This window comes from Callorhinus ursinus, unplaced genomic scaffold (genome assembly GCF_003265705.2).
Source record: "Callorhinus ursinus isolate GAN/ISIS: 27379988/994484 unplaced genomic scaffold, GSC_fseal_2.0 scaffold85, whole genome shotgun sequence".
In the NCBI taxonomy this organism is placed as follows: Eukaryota; Metazoa; Chordata; class Mammalia; order Carnivora; family Otariidae; genus Callorhinus; species Callorhinus ursinus.
In genome coordinates, this window is record NW_027397147.1 from 37,096 (window position 1) to 51,336 (window position 14,241).

Consider the following 14,241-nt stretch of genomic DNA (forward strand, 5'->3'; position numbering starts at 1 on the left):
ATGCCAAAAATAAGGGTAACTACTATGAAGGGATAAAATATGACTCTAAAAATGAAAAATAAAAAATGTTTTTTTCTTTTTAAAAAGAGATTGATAAGATGTTGGTTGAAAAAGGGAAAAAGAAAAAAAAATCAGTTAACAAAAATTAACTTTGATGAACTAATGCATCATGGTAAAAAAAAAAGCCATGAATTCTATGTGCAGTATTCCCCTAGCGCTGGAGTTCTCCCGTTCTCCTTGATTGGTAAACTTGGTCTTGGCTTGCTGGCTGTCCCTGCTGATCTTCTGGGGGAGGGGCCTGTTGTTGTGGTTTCCAAATGTCTTTGCCGGAGGCTGAATTGCCCCGCCCTTGTCCGCCCAGGCTAAGCAAGCTGTTCGGGTTTGATCTCAGGAGCTTTTGTTCCCTGCAAGCTCTCCGTACAGCCTTGGAGGACCAGGGCAAAAATGGTGGCCTCCCAATCTCCACCTGGAGGAGCTGAGAACTCGGGGCCCCGCTTCTCAGTGCGCCCGCAGAGAAAAGCAGTCACTCCCGTGTCCCCGGTCTCCGGCCGCTCTCCGCGCTCACCCGGCCTGTGACCGAGCGTTGCTATCTGTGGCACCCGACCCCGTGTGGAGTCTCCAAACCCAGCAGATCCCTGCGGTGCGTTCCCGCGCTGCTCCTCCCTGGGAAGGAAGGGGAGTCTCCCCGGATCTGCCGCTTGTTGGGTCCCTGCTGCAGGAGCAGTGGCCCAAGTGGGCCGCGGATCAGTTTATGGCAACCCCGAGCTGAGAGTCCATGCTTCAGCTCCATCTCTGCAGCCGGCTTCCTTGCTCCAATCCCTGGGAGCTCTGGCGCACTCAGGCTCCCCCGGTCTTTCTGTGACCCCAAGGGTCCTGAGACCACACTGTCACGGGAGGATTCCACCCCCCGCTTAGCCACTGGAACGATGTCCCTCAGCGGAGCCAACTTCTAAAAGGTCCGATTTTGTGCTCCGCGGCTCTAGCACTTGCCAGAAGCGGCCGACAGAGGCCCCTCCCACGCCGTCTATCCTCCCGAATATCGCCTCGGATTCACTTCTCCGCCCGACCTACCTTCCAGAAAGTGGTCGCTTCTCTGTTCAGATAGTTGTTGCTACTCTCCTCTTTGATCTCCTGTTGAGTACGTAGGTGTTCAGAATGGTTTGATCCCTATTCAGCTGAATTCCTGAGACCAGACGAAATCTAGGTCTCCTAGTCCTCCGCCATCTTGCTCCGCCCCCTTAGCTGTTGAGTTTTACCTTAATGTGGCTCCAGGAGGCTTTTGGTTCACTGGGTGATGTGAGTGCAGCATCCTTGCCTGCTGTTTACCACAGTAGAGAGTGGGCATCTGGGCACTGAAACTCCTATGGAGCAGTGAGCTGGGATTTCACTTAGAACCACCATGATGAGGTTTGCTATTTCAAAGACTAGGAAGTATGGTTGACTTCATAGCGAGGTAATGAACCCCTCATTCAGCCCTGCCCTCCAAGATCTATAGAAAATCTCCACAAGACACTTGGCGAGGAAGGGCGATGGCTGGCCCAATTGTATAGTCCCTTCCTCTTAATGCCAAACAGAGCATTTTCAATGTGAAGAGGGGAAGATGTGTATATATGTATGTATGTGCATATATATATGAATGAAAGCCACTAAGAAAGCCATTTGTGAGTTCTTTGACTTGAACTATTTTCCACTTTGCTTACTTTCTCCTGATTCTCTTATGCCTTAAGGGCTTTCTTTGTTGCACTGCATGATCCTGTCCTGTTAGGCATCCTCACATTGTTCTGTGATCATGATTTCTTGAATGTCTTTTCTCATATCTGTCCTAAAGGGCCAAGAAGAATTGGAGGATGGAGAGCAGAGAGCCTTGAGGGCCAAAAAACGAACACTGCAGGGTATGTTATTTTGGAGGAAGAAACCCCATATGGCGGCAATGAGTTTGCATTGGGAAGGGAAAGAATGCCTTCCTGCCGTCAAGGTCTTGCCCTTCTCCTTTCCCCGTCAAACCCAAGTTCTCAGGTCATCTGCACATATACACACATTCCTTTCCAGAATGTGAAGAATTATTGGAAGACCACTACAATGCCCTGAGTTCTTTGAAAACAACTCAAGAAGCCAAATTGAAAACGCTGAGGAGGAAAGTGGATATTGTGGTGGATTTCTCTAAACAAAGACAAGTGGCTGCAGAAGAGTAAACTATTCCTGTGTGAATTGTCACAAATACTGTTGTATGAAGTTATGTGACGGCCTGTCTAGATACTTGTATTTCTTTTAGAATTAGATCTCGAGTATTTTTGCCAAATGCATTCTGTAGAATTGTGCCTGCCCGTCCTGCCTTGATGTGTGTAACCTGCATTTCCCTTTCTGTTCTAACTGCTTGTCGCGCTTGTTGTGTGACTCCTTGGAGTAGAAGAGGGAAGGTACCATCATTACAAACTTTGATAACTGGATCCCTTCTGGGTCTGTCTGAATTGTCCTTTTGGTTTCAGTGTCATCACATATTCTTATCAGCGCTGATTTCAGTCACTTTTGGTTCAGTACGAGACTTGGGTCAATAATGTGGATAGAAAAATGGAATCGTCTTGCTGCAGAAACACTAGAAGTTTCTTTGTGGAAAGTGGGTTGGGGCTCCAGCAGTCCCGGATCCCTTCATCCAGTGTACAACTGACATCAGTCACTGTAGCCCAGTCCCTAAGAAGGCCAGGGTATTTCCCATCCACTTGATTTTTTTTTAGGTGTAACTCTCCTGGGTCCCAGCCAAAGCCTGAGGTTTCATCAGCGCTCACCTTTGCTGGTTGACCCTAAACTTCATTCGTTTCCTTCTAAGCCCATGCCCATAAAGTTGTTCAGCTTCTTTATAGTTCACTTGCCTGTTCCAGAATGTATTGATGTGTCCTGGGGAGATTGGCTCCCACTGCGAGGCTGACTTTCACCTAGGCTTCCTTCTTCCCAAACTGGTTCTCACGTGCCTTCATGTGCTCTTTAGAAATTCGGTGCCTTCACTCATGCGAGTTTTCTCTTTTGTCCAGTGTTTCCTTTATTTTCTCAGGAGGAGATCAGGACTTTAGAGTCCCTCATTCATGTGGAAAAGCAAAACTGTTCCCTGTCTTCCCTGGAGACTCAGCTTTGTGTTATTCCTTCACACACTGGGGGTGGGAGCTGCCCTGTGTCATTGGCATCTTGGTTCTGTTCATTGGTAAGTTCTTTTGGGGGGGTACAGTGTCCTGACCACCTTTCTGTCTTCTACACCTTCCACCCGAGCCACTCCATTACAGCCACTCCAGAAAGCATTTGCTGAAGGATTGCCTCAGTGACCAGAAGCAAACGCATGTGTCCTTCTCTGTCTAGACCCTCTGACTCAGTTTCTAAGAGTCTTTTTGCATGTGTTCTTGAGTAAATCAGGTGTCCTGTTAAAACCCTTTAAATCAACACCATGAACAGAAGAGTGTGAGGGCAACACAGCAAACCAGCCTTTCTAAGCATCCTCCTTTGCTGCTTTCACTTCAGTGAACTCAGTCTTGTTAAAGTCGGTTGACTCCATGCAGTTGATAGTTTTCCATCTGAAATCCGTTGCATGGAGATAACACCCTGACTATGTGACAGTTCACAGCATTTTACACTTCAGGACATATTGCCGGCACTAAGATTGGCCTCGTCAAAGGAGGACTTCCATGTAGTCTTTCAATATTTGTTGTAGTAAGTTCTACTCTTGCTATTTCTCGTTTGGATGTGAAGGCATCTCAAACTATAAAGATCATTAATATTACCACTGTTAATGAACTAAATGAGCCCACAGGGGAGACCATATTTAATGTTGTGTATGCATCTGGGTAATCAGAATAGCATTAAGGCTTTCTGGAATGGCCAAGAAAATGTTGAGGAAAGAGGAAAATGTGCTACTACAATAATATGTGTCGTGGAGGACAATGTCTAGGGATGAGTTAGCTCATGCAATGCCTGTTAGGCCTCCTATAGTAAATCGGCAAATAAAACCTAGGGCTCATAGGATAGCAGGAGATAACTTGATATTTCCTCCATGAAGGGTGGCAAGTCAGCTGAATTTATTGACTCCTGTTGGAATAGTAATAATTATAGTAGCTGATGTAAAGTATGCTCCTGTATCACCGTCTATCCCTACAGTAAACATATGGTGGGCCATATGATAAAGCCAAAGAAACCAATAGATATTATTGCTCAGACTATTGCCACATACCTGAGGGCTCTTTTTTGCATAAACAGTAGGTGAGATTATCCTGAAACCTTGTAAAATGAGGACACCTACTTCGTGGTGTACAAAATATCAGAATAGATGCTGATAAACACTGGGGTCCCCTCCTCTGACTGCAAAAAAGCATGTAGTATTAAGGTTTTAATTTGTCAATAGTATAGCAATTCCAGGTGCCAATATGGTAGTGATAGGAGCAGCAAAACTGCTGTCATTGGGATGAATCCTGTGAATAAGGGGGTTAGGTATTGGGATTGCGGGGGGGGAGTGTTATATTAATAATAGTAGTAATAAAATTAATAGTTACTAGAATTGAGGACATACCTGTTAGATGTAGTGAGATGATTGTTAGATCCACACGTGCTCCTGTGTGAGCTAGACGGCCGGCCAGAGAAGGGTAGACAGTTCATCCGGTTCTGGCACCTGCTTCCACCATAAAAGAGGCAAGTAATAGCAGAAAAGATGGTGGGAGTAATCAGAAGCTTATCTTAATTATTTGGATGAATGCTACATCTGGAGTGCCAGTTCTTTGAGGGCTTAGTCAATTTCTGAAACCTCCAATCGGTAGACCTACAAAGAAAATTATTTCGTGTGCATGGGCAGTTAGATTCCATGATAAACTTGGTCGTCTCCTAGTAGAGCATGGGGCTGACCTAATTCAGCACGGATCAGGAGACTAAGAGTGGCACCTGCCATGCCAGCCCACACACCAGATAAGACTTAAAGAGTGCCAGGGTTATGGTTTGTGGAAAGTAATCAACGATATATGAACATCGATAAAATGGCTAGAAAATCATTAGACTGCAAATCTAAGAATAGAAGTTTAGCCCTCTTCCTGCCAAGCTCTGCAGTGTAATATCACAGTGAATCAAAGCAGCAGCTTCAATTCCACTGGGGCTTCTTCCGTCATTTTTCCCCTACGTGGTGGGAGAAGTAGATTGAAGCCAGCTGATTAGGGTATTTACCTGTTAACTAAGATTTCACGGGATGGAAGCCCACCTATCTAGTAAGGGCTTAGCTCAATTAAAGTGTTTGATTTGTATTCCACTGATGTAAGATAGATTCTTGCAGTCCTTAAATTTGAGTTCGGGAGTTTGATAACACTTAGCACTTTGAAGGCCCTTGGTCTTCTTAGCGTAAACTCCTAGTCCAGAATTGATACTAGTAGGGTTAGTGGGAGCAATATGGTTGAGATTACAATCAGTGGTGGTAAGAAGGTTATCTTTTTTCTATTTTCAAATTGTTGTTTTATATTGCTCATCGAAGGGAATATAGTTTGTGCTGTAGTGTAGGTTAGTTGAATGTAGAAGCAGGTTTAGTGATGCTGTAATAGCTCTTAGTGCTGGGATAATAATTCTATCATTTTTTTATTTCTTGAATGATTATTCATTTGGGGATGAAACCTGAAAGCGGGGGAAGGCCTCCCAGTGACAGTATTAACATGAAGGTTAGTGATTTAATACGTGGTAGTTTACTTCATGTGTGGGATAATGGTAGTGTTGTTGTGGATGCATTTTATATAAATAATATGAATGTAGTGAGTGTTTTTATGATGTCAACTGTCAAGTTAAGGATCATCATAGGGTTATACACTCTAATGGCTGCTATTCATCCTATGGGTAATTGATGAGTAGGCTGAGATTTTTCATAATTGAGTTTGGTGAAGTCCTCGTCAACCGCCTAGGAGTATGGATGTAATGGCTATTGCTATTAATAGGTTGGAGTTGATGGATGGTGAGATTCACACAGAATGGCTAGTGGTGTGATGTTTTTGTCACGTTAGCAAGATTAGGCCTGAAGATGATAAAATTCCTTGTGTTACTTCTGGAACGCAAGTGGAATGGGGACAATCCGAGTTTTACTGTTAGGGCAATAATTATTGTGGTTGATATAACAGGGTTAGGAATTTTTGAAAATTTTCATTGTCCGGAGAACAATAGGTTAATACTTATTGCTATAAAAAGCATAGATGCGGTGGCCTGTGTTAAATATTTTGTAGATGCTTCAGTGGCTTATAAATTCTTTTATAAGAATAGGGATAATAGCTAATATCTTTATTTCAAAACCGATTCAGATTATGAGTCATTGAGAACTTAATATTACAAAGATAGTTCCTGAGATAACGGTTACTATAATGGTAATGAGAATAAGTTTTATTAGGTTTTATTATCCTAGGAAGGATAGGCACCAACCTTTTCCAGGTATGGGCCTGATAGCTTATTTAGCTGAATTTACTGTAGAATATGGTGTAAATGGGTAGCACAGATTTTTGACTTTTTTTTCCTTAAGATGAAGTTTGATTCCTATCATTCAAGAAATAAGAGGATTTAAACCTCTCTTATTTATGCTATCCAAGTAAATCATCTGTCAGACATATTTCTTACATTTGAGCTGGAATACTTGCTGTACTGATGGGTAGGGATACATGTCACATGCATAAGGCTAGTGTGAGGGGTAGAAAATGTTTTTATAGTAGGTGTATTAGTTGATCATAATCGGAATCATGGGTAGGATGCTCGCATTTATAGGAAGGGGATTGTTAGGAGCAGAGTTTTGATGGTGAAATTAACGGTATATAACAGTTCTGGTATATACGGGCTGTGGAATGTGCCAAAGAATAAAATTGTTCTGAGAATATTTATGATGATGATGTTGGCATATTCAGCTAGGAAGAATAGGGCAAATGGGCCTGCTCCATATTCAGGGTTGAACCCAGATCCTAGTTTGGATTCTCCTTCTGTTAGGTCACATGGGGCTTGGTTTGTTTCTGCTAAGGTTGAGATGAATCCTATTATGGCCAATGGTCATGCGGGGAAGATGAATCATAGGTGTTCTTGGGCAATGATTAGTGTTGAGAGTGTGAGAGATCCATTTATTAGTGGGATGAAAAAAGGATAATTGCTAGTGTTCCTTCACATGAGATTGTTTGAGCTGTGGCTCGAAGAGCTCCAGTTGAGTTATATTTTGAGTTTGAGGCTCATCCCGATCACAGGATGGAGTATACCGCGGAGGCTTGATATAGCTAATATGAATAGCACACCTCAGTTTATATTCAGTGGGTATGGTGTGGGTAGGGGAATTCATAGAGTTAAAGCAAGTGTTAGGGCTAAAATGGGTGCAGTAATAAATATGGATATAGAGGAGTGGTTGTAGCGGTTCTCGAGTGACAAGTTTTACGGCATCGGCAATGGGTTGTAGAAGGCTACAGGGGCCTCCAGTATTTGGTCCTTTACGAAGTTGTACATACCCTCGTACTTTTCGTTCTAGTAGGGTTAAGAACGTCACAGTGAGAAGGCTAGGAATGATTAGCGAGAGAATGCGGATTACACAAACATTATGTTAGGGAGATGAATTGAACTTCTGGGAATAAAGGCTTAAGTTTTATGTAATTACCAGGCTCTGTCACCCTACCAAGCCCTTCTCTTGGGCATGACTTTTTATTTTTTTTTAGAGATTTTATTCATTTATTTGACAGAGAGAGACAAAGCAAGAGAAGGAACACAAGCAGGGGGAGTGGGAGGGGGAGAAGCAGGCTTCCCGCGGAGCAGGGAGCCCGATGAGGGGTTCGATCCCAGGACCCTGGGATCAGGACCTGAGCCAAAGGCAGATGCTTAACGACTGAGCCACCCAGGCATCTTGGGTGTGATTTAAAGTCAACTGGTTAAAGGCAAAAGATCTATACGATCTGAAGAGAAACCAGAGTATACAGTCAACTGGTTAGATTAAGATAATATCATCTATTAGTCGAAGGCGCTTCAATAATTAGTCCTTATTTCTTTTGTCCTTTCGAACTGGGAGAAATTATTTAATAGATAGAAAATGACCTGGATGACTCCAGTCTGAACTCAGATCCCATAGGACTTTAACTGTTGAATAAACGAACCCTTAACAGCTGCTGCACCATTAGGATGTCCTGATCCAATATCAATATGAACTCTCAAATAGGATTGTGCTGTTGTCCCCAAGGTAACTTGTTCCATTGATCAAAATTTTTTGGATCAACAAATAATAATATTTTGACTGGTGAGTCTAGGTCTCTATCACTTGGAGTTTATTTTGTTCTCTGAGGTCACCCCAACCTAAACTGCGAACCCATATAGAACTTTGTTATTGCTGGTCAGTTAGATTGAGGAATTTCTTTGGGCTAGTTAATTCAAACTCCAAAGGGTCCTCTGGTCTATTTTTTTGTTTTTAATCCCTGCCTCTTCACAGGAAGGTCAATTTCACTGATTGGAAGGAAGAGACAGTTAACCCCTCCTGTGGCCGATCATACAAGGCCTTATTTAGAGAACAAATGGTTATGCTCTCCCTTTGCAGGGTCAGGATCCCCTGGCCATTTAAGGAATGCCAGTGGGCAGCAGTGCTCCAGTACTGGAAATGCTGGAGGTGATGTTTTTGGTAACAGGCAGGGTTTGTGTTTGCCAAGTTCCTTTTTCTTCTTTTAATCTTTCCTTAATTGCATGCCTGTGTTGGATTAACATTTAGTTTGATTAAGTGATTTGTTAGATACGTTTTATTTTGTTAACTCTCAGTGGTTATCTGCTCTGATATAAGCTTATGCAAGGAGAAAGAATTCTTGTTACTCCTGTTAACATTATTGCTTCCATAATAATAGATTAACTGAGTGTTAGATAAGGAGTTAAATAGTTTTGGTATTAACTTTATTGAGCTTGAACACTTTCTTAATGACTGCTTTTAAGCCTATATGGGTGTATTTATTCACTCTAAACAGGGTTGTATCCTTTTTCTAAAAAGCTGTACCTTTTAAGAGTATATTTTATTTTTTTTAAGATTTTATTTATTTGAGAGAGACACAGTGAGAGAGGGAACACAAGCAGGAGGAGTGGGAGAGGGAGAAGCAGGCTTCCCGCTGAGCAGGGAGCCTGATGCGGGGCTGGATCCCAGGACCCTGGGATCATGACCTGAGCCAAAGGCAGAGGCTTAACGACTGAGCCACCCAGGTGCCCCTTTTTAGACTATATTTTAAACTTACAGTACAGTTTTTAGGTTTTTTACGTAAAGTTTAAAGTTGAACTGATATTCTGTTCTGGGTAAGAAACTATCACCAGCCTTGTTAGGTTTTTCACCTCTGTATTCTCAGTATTTTGCAACATAGATGAGTTCATCCCGGTGCATTGTTCATAGGTAGCTCCTCTGGTTTGGTGGGGGGTAGGGGCTTAGCTTAAATTCTCTTTAAGTTAGTCTAGCTAATTGATTATGCAAAAGGTAAAAGTGTTAATCTTTGCTATTTAGTACTCTTAATTTTTCTTTCATCATTCCCTTATGGTCCTTTCTCTATAACTCCAATTAAAATTTCTCCTATATTTTTATAACTGTTTGTCTTGTGGTAATTTATAGTTGTTTGGCCTAGCTCTGGTTCAAAGTGGTCATCTTTATTATGAACTCTTCTGGGTATAAGCCAGATGCTGTATTTAAGCTACACTTGGGTTTGCCCAAGCACACATTCCAGTATGCTAACCTTGTTATGACTTGTCTCCTCTTGTGTTTTAGTGCTTTTAATATGTGATATTTAGATTCTATGACTTGAGGAGGGTGATGGGCAGTGTGTGCGTGCTTCCTGGCCCCATTCAATTAAGCTCTCTATTCTTAATTTACTACTAGATCCTCCTTTGGTTTTTAGTTTCATAAAAACTTTCCTGGGTGTTGTGTTCTTAAGTAGATAATGTAGCCCAATTCTTCCCACCCGATGGGTTACACCTTGACCTAATTTCTTCCTGTGTAATGATTATGCTTACTTTGTTTCCTTTTTAAGGGTTTGCTGAAGAAGGCAGTATATAGACTGAATTAGCAAGGGGTGGTGAGGTTTATCGGGGTTTATCAATTATAGAACAGGCTCCTCTAAAGGGGTATAAAGCACTGTCAAGTCCATTCAGTTGTCAGCTGTTGCTAGTAGTTCTCTGGTGAATGATTTTGTTGAGCGAATTATTTATGTGTAGGGCTAAGCATAGTGGGGTATCTAATCCCAGTTTGGGTTTTAGTTATTGTGTAGTCAGAAGGATTGAAGTCATTTCCATAGACTCTTTTTGTGGTCATTGTAGCTTCTTATGGCTTAGTTAAGTCTTAACTTTTGTATGGAAATATCTTTAACACGTTTTACACCACAGGCCTATTAATTTGGGTTATTCAAATGACTGCGGTGGCTGGCACAAAATTTACCAAACCTATTTTAACAGAGCATACTTCATTCATGGCCTAATTTATCACTGCTGTATCCCTTGGGGGTGTGCTTGAGCAAGGCGTTGTGAGCTACTTGTATAGTGTTCTTGATCGCTGCTCCTTTTAATCATTTGTGATTTGGAGGGCATTTTCATTGGGAGGCAGAGGCTGGCATCTGTGATCTTATGAAGAATTCATGGCAAGGCCAGGACCGTACCTTTGTGCTTATGGAGTCTAATGATTCACATAAGCATTTTCAGTGCCTTGCTTTCTGTATTAAGCTACAGTAACAGGTGTCCCTTGTGAAGATCTGTCATGGCTTGTAGTATTATGTTGTGAAATTTAAGCATTGGTCGTTTAGCCCTATCATGGTAAGATTATGCAGCAGGGGGGATTTAGAGTTAAAGGTTGTCTGTCTATAGATAGATTCTCAACTAAAATACTATGCTGGTGTTATGAGTGATTGGGATTATGTAGTCAATCATGTAAAATTTGAGATGTTTAACCTTATATCTGTTGCATATACTTAGTTGTGTTTTTGGGATTTGGCAGGACAACAGTAAGTATTTGTGTACCTTTTAAGGTTATGGGGGAGGGGGCTGGTTAAGCTACTTTTTTATCTGTTGTATATGGTTACAAGTACGTATGTGTGCTACTCTAAAATTCTATCTTGTGACCACTTATGACACCTTATGGTTACGTGATGTTGCTAAGTAACGTTCAACTCAAGACCAGCTACAAGTTATTTGACTGTGTGAGACCTTATGGTCCTAGCTGAGTGATACCACCTTTCCGCCCTAAAAATTAAAAGATACCAAATGTATGACAGCACAGTTATGTGTGATCATCAGCTGATTAGTCATTTGTCCATCAAGATGTCCCTGTAAGTAATTAATTACTCTAAGTAATACAGTAGATACATCCTAGAACACACAAACTAGAGACGAGGCCAGGAGAGAGCACTGTATAAAGAGATTAAAGTTTCCTGAAATAGTTACAACGGAAAATTGTCACAGCATTTACCTTGACCCTCTCTGTGTCCATACTAAGGACCGAGCTATTGTTTCCTGTGGAAGTTGCACCAGGTCCTGCATTTGATAGCGGCCAAAGAAGGGATGGAGGTTTATTCTGATTTGCATAGACTGGGTGGAAAAAGACAAAAACCCTCCATGGCTTTCATCATCTTAACACTGCTTCCTACACTCAGTTCCCTTGTGAGAGACAGAGGGTTTCCCACATGCCTCAGGTGACCCCTTTGGACTACAGGGAGACCTGTTCCCTCAGTCTTAAGGAAGGCTCTAGAAGGCCTTGGTTAGATATTTGATACTCAACTGTGGAGAGGTCAGAGATCAACTAGTTGGAAATCAACAATGAAACAAAGGTTTCATGATATAAAACACAGGAAATGAAAATTTATCAGATTAAAAATTACCCATCCCTCAGGCAGTAAGCCATCAGCACAAACAGCACCTGTCCTTTCTACAAGCTGTGGGTGGGTTATTCAGGTGTTTTACTGTATATTATCTGCTCTATGTATCTGACAAGGGAAGATGTAAGTATTCATGACCAGAAATTACCTCAAAGAATTCATCTTTCCTTATTACTATAGTATTAGTCTCTACGTGGAATTTCTTATAAAGTTTTAGCACACTACCTAATAAAATAACAGCAGAGGACTGAAATTACACAAGGATTCATTTCCCTATTGGGGAACTGTAGTTGACAACACAAAAATTTTTTGGAAAAGGAAAAGGGATCTCCATAAAGAGGAAAGAAATGTCTGCTTTCTTAAAGCAGATTGTCTATGGAATTTTTATCCACAAAGACAAATCAAGAAAACTTACCAGGACATACAGCCTCTCATCTCTAATTCTATTCATGTTATTTTTCTCAAATCAAAGAAAAATACAGCCTTCAACATTGTGTCAAGGTGGAAGGGGCCCTGACCCATATGTGTTCTCACACCCACTCTCAAGTTAAGTGTAACAGAGAGGTTGCTTGGGGGGGGCAGTCAGCAGCGGGGCGTGAGATCCACCACTCACAAGGGACAGACCCAAAGAGCCCTGCTGCCTGGGGGCTTCTGAGGAAACAGAGTCCTGTCACCTCTGCGAGACAACCTGTTTCCTCTAGTAACCTCTTGTGATTATTTCCAGGAGACACAGCGATTGCCCACTGGAACAAGAAGCCAATAGAGGGGATGTTGCAGCAGAAATTAAACTGCTGCATTTCACATCGTGCTCCTTACCTGTCCACGGAGGGATGTCTTTGTCACATTCTCCTGGCACTGGTTTCTGCCTCCTCGATTCCTCTGGTGGCCTCTGTCTTTGGATTTCTTCCGGTCTTGGAAGATGGAGATGAATCAATTTCACTAAGAATTACCACACCCAGGCCTCCACTGGACAAGAAACGGCTTCTCCTTAGAAACCTCACAAAGCCCTTAACCGAAGTATGTCAAACTCCTGTACTGGTGTTTCAAGTGGGCAACCTCCCTGCTCTGCTCCACCCCACCATCACCCCATCAAGATCAGGAGCCCTGAGATGTGGGAGAGAAACACACCCACGTTCAGCTGGGGCAGCTCGCGCACAAGAGGAGGAGAGAAAAACATTCTTACCCAGTTGTCCCGAGCCACCTTCTCCTGAAGAGTGATCTGAAAGAGTCAGCACATCAGTCAAAAACCCACGTGCAGAGATTCAGTGGGCCTTTGATCTTCTGCATTAGGTGCCGAAGGATTCAGAAAACACTGGGCAGAACTTGCGGGCTCACTGATGTCTGAAAGGGGGAGCTCTTGCTGCTGCAGCTGTTCTTACATCTCTTCTATTGTGTTCCTGCGAGTGACAAATCGTTCATCAGGCGGAACACAACGTGGAGTAGGGCTTTTTAGTCGGCCCAGGTTCCTGTTATGAGAACTGAACTCTCATATACATTTTGCAATCATATAAGACATATTTCACATAATTATCAAAATACGGTAGGCTCGAAGCTGTTCCTAAGTCATTTTGTATTCACTATTTAATGCTTGTGGGGATATGAGTTGATGAGGTCTCCTTACCAGTCATGACAGCTCCCTAGTTTATCCTGCAATGAGTATCTTTCATCATAAAGTTTGATTCTCCTTTTCCTCATATCCTTATCATGTTTCTCTGGGCTACAACAAGTGGGTCTCTAAAATGGCACGGTCCTTTTTGTTGATGTGATTTGTCCTACACCAAAATGCTTCTTAAGGTTTATAATCATTTACACCTCCAGAAACATGTCTGGGAACCACAGTTCCACATAGTCTGGCCAGCATTGGGGATCAGGAAACCTTTGGTAACTTAACTGTTGAATATTTTCAACTGAACATCTGGAAAATGTTTTTTCACATATAAAATCTCTGTGTAAGTGTCTTCTGAACAGTGGTGGTTATTTGTGTGTGAGCTTGGACTAAACACCATACCCAGTTTCAGAATCATCCACCAGCGTTCACCGCTGGGGTTAGGAGCTGAACTCCCTTGTGGTTCCCTATCTTTTCTGCAACTAATTTCAGTTTCTCCCCTGCCCCCTGCTCACATTCTTTCAGTCCCAGCTTCCTAAGAGGGAAAGGAAACATCTATACCTGGTAGCCCATGTGGAATTCTGCCTTTCTTCCTTCCCAGGAATCTGAAGGCAGGACTCGAATGTCCCCACATACCTTCCCCATAAACGCAACATCCACAAACCCAATCGCAGGGACGAATAGATGCCCCCGGCCCCCAATAAGGGACTAAAACCACTCAAACTTCAGCCTGCTGGCAAGTCTTCAGCAGCTCTAAGCTGCTCTTCACAGCTCCCTATTGCTACTCATCAATACATCAAATAAATA

General features: G+C 42.5%; 1 long non-coding RNA gene across 1 annotated transcript in view; it reads right to left on the reverse strand.

The window, feature by feature from the left end:
• The window catches only part of LOC141371663 (uncharacterized), a 39,171-nt gene extending 25,959 nt beyond the window's left edge, over positions 1–13,212 (reverse strand). The window contains exons 1-2 of the long non-coding RNA XR_012376784.1: positions 13,012–13,212; positions 12,645–12,739 (exon numbers count right to left, since the gene is read on the reverse strand). This is a non-coding gene — a long non-coding RNA (uncharacterized lncRNA). The remainder of the gene's footprint in view (positions 1–12,644; positions 12,740–13,011) is intronic.
• Between the last annotated feature and the right edge of the window lie 1,029 nt (positions 13,213–14,241).